Genomic DNA, 4,961 nt, shown 5'->3' with positions numbered 1-4,961 from the left:
TACTATCCAGAGTAAATCACTCGACGCTTCTTTGCTTTTCTCTTTCTGCAGAGCTAGTCTTCCCACAGGGAGCAAACGTGTTCTCTGAAATGAACAGCCAGGGCAATGCAGACTTCAGTATAAGAAGAAAACCAGCTTTTGTTGTCACCCCAGGGCCTGCCGAAATCAAGAAAAAGAGGAGGCGCCTGCCTTGCCTCTTTAGAGGCAGCAGGCTCAGACCTGAATGAAAGCTTTTTAAAAGGGAGCTGACATAAATAACACCGTCAGGCTGGGGGACACTGGGAACCTGTGGGGGGTTGGGGTGCAGGCATGGGAGGGATGGGGTCAGGTGGGAATGGGGAGCAGAAGGAAATATAATTTATGTTCAGGAGGGATGTTGGGCACAAGGAGTGGGAGGGATAGGGGGAAAATGGGAGGGAGGTTTGTTTCAAGGCAGGGATGGGGGTAGGGTTTTGCAATTGCAAAGAAGCAGACACCCGGGTGGGGGAAGGGCTATATACCCTTCCCCCTGCCCCCCCAGCCCTGCCGGTGCCCCTCACTCCCATCCCACAGCCCCTTTCCCTCCCACCCCCACATACCTCCTGGTGCTCCTCCCTTATCCAGGAGAATGAAAGTAACTATCAATCCCTTCTTCAATTGCCCTGATGCCCCTCAGCCTGCTCACCTCTGCCTGGAGTCCCCTCTCCTGCCCCTCCAAGGCCTCAATCCGGGCACAGGTGGCACAGGCAAGAGACTCCCGGCCCTGATGCTACCCCCAGGCCTCACAGGTCCCGCCCAGCAACCCCCGCAGACAGGGCTCAGGGCACTGCCGACCCACCCAAGGGGCCTGTCTCGGTGGAGGCCTCCCAGGAGCTGCGGGCCGGAGGCAGCAGCAGGGCAGGGGCCTTGGCTGCGCTCCGTGTCACCCCATAATAGCACCCCTCCTCCTTCACTTCCCTGAATCTCTGGCATAAGCCCCCACATGCTCCTGCCCACGACTGGCCTGTGAACTGCCGCAAACTGCTCCGCTGTTGGGAGTCCCTGTTCACTGGCTGCCTGGTCCCAGCCTGATCCCCAGCAGTTTGTGATGCACTCTTGGGAGAAGAGGTTAGTTATATGCTCAAGACCTTTCCCAGCTTGCAGTGGCATGCATAGTTTTCAAACTTTTTTTAGGAAGGCTTCTAGATCATCTCCATGTTTGTTGTGAGGGAAGATTGGGGTGTTCAGCCTGAGGGGAGCAGCTGGGGCTCACTATGCGCCTGCAACTCCAGGGTTTGACTGCATCCTGAGTACTGCACGGTGGTGTTTGCACTTGAACCTGGCCTCTTGGGCACCATGCTCATGATGGCGCTGGACCTCTTCGTGCTGGCGCTGGCCCTCCTTGTGATGGCACTGGGTCTCCTCCTCCACCGTCTCCATTCGCTTCAGCTCTAGCTCATGCTTGACCTTGCACTCCTCAGCTTCCAGCTGCAGCTGGTATTTGCACAAGTCCCACTCAGAGGACGGCCCATCAGGTTCTGCATGCACGTGTGGAGGTGATCTTGCAGCCTGGTCATCATCACACAGGATCTTAATCAGGTCTTTTCTCTTCTGCTCCCTCCTTTCTCTTTCATCACCTCTTTCAAGTTGACCACAGTCATGTGGTCATACTCGTCAGCCACCCCAGCTATCTACACTGACCACTTGACCCGATGCCAAATTAGAGATTGTTTGCTCAAGGGTTTCCAGTGACTCTGTTTCCTTCCCCAAATAATGCCTTCAAGACACAGGTTGTCGGATCCCACAGCTACCATCACACATGGTGGGCCAGTAGCTAGTGCTCCTGCGTTGAGCCACCCATTTCACTGAGCCTGACCACCTTCCAGGCTCTAAGTGCCCCCCTGGGGGCACCTCACGACCAGGCACCCCCACTCCTGGACCATGCCTGCAAGGCTGGGGAAAATGAAGCCACCATTCTCGATCTGGACTGATCTTGGCCCTATGCCCCATGGGAAACAAAGGCCTAGTAGTCTTTGAGGGTATTTGATCCACTGCTACAACTTGGGGTGCCTCCCTGTCTGAAGCAGAAATAGTGGTCCCCCTTACTAAGCCAAACCAAGGGGATCCCAAGGCACCATCTACACCCTCTCCCAATGAGTCTCCCATGCTACGTACACAGGAGAAACGTATTGGTTACAAGAAATAGGTTTGGAATATGGCACAGGATAGAGCAATATCAGAGAAATCCCTTAGTGCAAACGGTGGCATGATAGCCTTTGATCACGCATCTGAGTTCATGCAGGCTATCTATTTAGTTAGTGAGGCTGTGCAAAATTTTGCCGGGTGTTTCATTTCAAAGCTGTTTCAAAGTGTTTCATGCTCAAAACAGTGACATTGAAACAGAACAAAAGGATTTGATACAGCTTGGAAATGAAACGAGGGCACTCAGAACATTTTGAAAGTTTCAAACTATTTTGCGTTTCGAAGCTGGGCTTATTCGGGTTCAGCACCAGTCACAGGTGACAGGGCAGCCTCCTTTCATCCAGCTCACAGGTCTGGGGCTCGCATTTCTGGAAGGAGTCCAGCACAGCCTGGCAGCCTTCCCGGGGGTACAGGCTGCACCCAGCATTGGAGATAAATGCTGGTGCTGCCTGTCCCAGGCAGCAGCTGCAGCCTCCCCTCATCCGGCACAGATACGGGAGCTTGGTCCCCCACGAGTAGTGTGGCACAGCCCAGCAGTCCTGCCGGGGTGCAAGCCCCTGGATCTCGGCTGGGCATGGAGTGCACCCGGCACCGGAGAGAATTGCTGCTGCCTCCTGTTCCAGGCAGCAGCTGCAGCCTCCCCTCATCTGATACACTGATCTGGGGGCTCACACCCCTGGCAGGGCTGCTGCGCTGTGCCAGACTCCTCCCAGGTATGCAAGCCCCCAGATCTGTGAGCCGGATATGACAAGGCTGCCGCTGCTGTCGGGGACAACAAGTAAGCCCTGTTTCAAAATTCAAAATGGTTTCAAGCTTTTGAAATGTTACAAGTGCCCTTCTTTCATTTTGACTCCTTTTGTTGTGTTTCAGTTTCACTGTTTTGAGCCTGAAACACTTTGAAACAGCTTTGAAATGAAACACCCGGCAAAATTTTGCACAGCCTCACTAACTAAATAGATAGCCTGCATGAACTCAGATGTGTGATCAAAGGCTATCATGCCACCGTTTGCACTAAGGGATTTCTCTGATATTGCTCTATCCTGTGCCATATTCCAAACCTACTTCTTGTAACCAATACGTTTCTCCTGTGTACGTAGCATGGGAGACTCATTGGGAAAGGGTGTAGATGATGCCTTGGGATCCCCTTGGTTCGGCTGAGTAAGGGAAACCACTATATCAGCTTCAGACAGGGAAGCACCCCAAGTTTGTGCAGTGGATTAAATACCATCAAGGACTACTAGGCCTGTCTTTCCCATGGGGCACAGGACCAAGATCAGACCAGATTGTGGATGGTGGCTTCATTACCCCAGGCTTGCAGGTGTGCTCCAGGAGTGGGGGCGGCTGGACGTGAGGTGCCCCCACGGAGGCACTTGGAGCCTGGAAGGTGGTTGGGTGCAGTGAGACACATGGCTCAATGCAGGAGCACCCCCTACTGGCCTACCACGTGTGTTGGTAGCTGTGGGGTCCGACAACCTGTGTCTTGAAGGCATCATTTGGGGAAGGAAGCAGAGTCACTGGAACCCCTTGAGCAAACAATCTCTAATTTGGCATCGGGTCAAGTGGTCAGTGTAGATAGCTGGGGTGGCTGACGAGTATGACCACATGACTGCAGTCAACTTGAAAGAGGTGAAGAGAGAGAGAGGAGGGAGCAGAAGAGAGAAGACCTGATTAAGATCCTGTGTGATGATGACCAGGCTGCAAGATCACCTCCGTGTGTCCATGCAGAACCTGATGGGCCGTCCTCTGAGTGGGACTTGGGCAAATCCCAGCTGCAGCTGGAAGCTGAGGAGCACAACCTCAAGCATGACCTGGAGCTGACGTAGATGCAGATTATGGAGAAGGAGGCCCAGCACCAGCACAAGGAGCTCCAGCACCAGCGCGAGCATGAAGCTCAAGAGGCCGGGCTCAAGTGCGAACATGATCTCTTAGGAGTCCAGCACAGCCCAGTTGCCCTCCCGGTAGTTCGAGCCCCTGGATCTGTGCCCTGGATGAGAGGAGGCTGCCCTGTTGCCTGGGACCAGCACTGGGCACGGGGTGCGCCCAGCACCAGAGATAATTACTGCTGCCGTCTGTCCCGGGCAGAACCTGCAGCCTCCCCTCTGTGATCCCTACCAGGTCATATTGCCCACTAGAGAGCCGGCAGGCTAGCTCCTCTTGCTTGTTCCCCATGCTCCTGGCATTGCTGTACAGGCAGCTGAGGTCCCAGCTGACCCCCTTGATGTCCTGAGATGCTGTGGGAGAACCGCTGCATTAGCTTTTGAAAAACAGTTGTGTTTGTGTCCTGCACAAGGGAGCTTTCCTGTGCGCAAGTCCCCGGGCACGCTCCACTTGACCTTTCCCCGGCCCCTGCAAAGTCAGGTTAAAGCTCTGTGCGTAGATCAGCCATCAGCTGCTCTTCAGGCCTCTGGGCTCAGGCTGCTTGCTCGGCCCAGCCCTCTGGGCACCTTCTGCACGCCCCTCTGCACGAACTCCCGTGCAAACGGCTGCTCCCTACTTGGGCTGCACCTGCTTGTGCTCTCTGTTCGCAGGGGTCCCGGGGGGCTCAACTAAGTAGGGACCTGGGCAGGGGGGTTTCCCTCCCGGGCTCCACTCAGCTGACATATCCTGCCCAGCACGGCCCCACACGCACACATGCACACACATGCTCGCACACATGCTCACACTTCCTCAGCCCCCTACAAGCGCCCCTGTGCTCACTCGCCCTCTCTCTCAGCCCAGCTCCTACCTCCTGGCTCTTCACTGGAGGGTCCAGGTCTTTGGCTCCCAGGAACACAATGGGCATGAACCCACGTGTCTCCCCC

This window comes from Alligator mississippiensis, chromosome 16, assembly GCF_030867095.1.
Source record: "Alligator mississippiensis isolate rAllMis1 chromosome 16, rAllMis1, whole genome shotgun sequence".
NCBI lineage: Eukaryota > Metazoa > Chordata > Crocodylia > Alligatoridae > Alligator > Alligator mississippiensis.
This window is presented reverse-complemented; position numbering follows the sequence as displayed.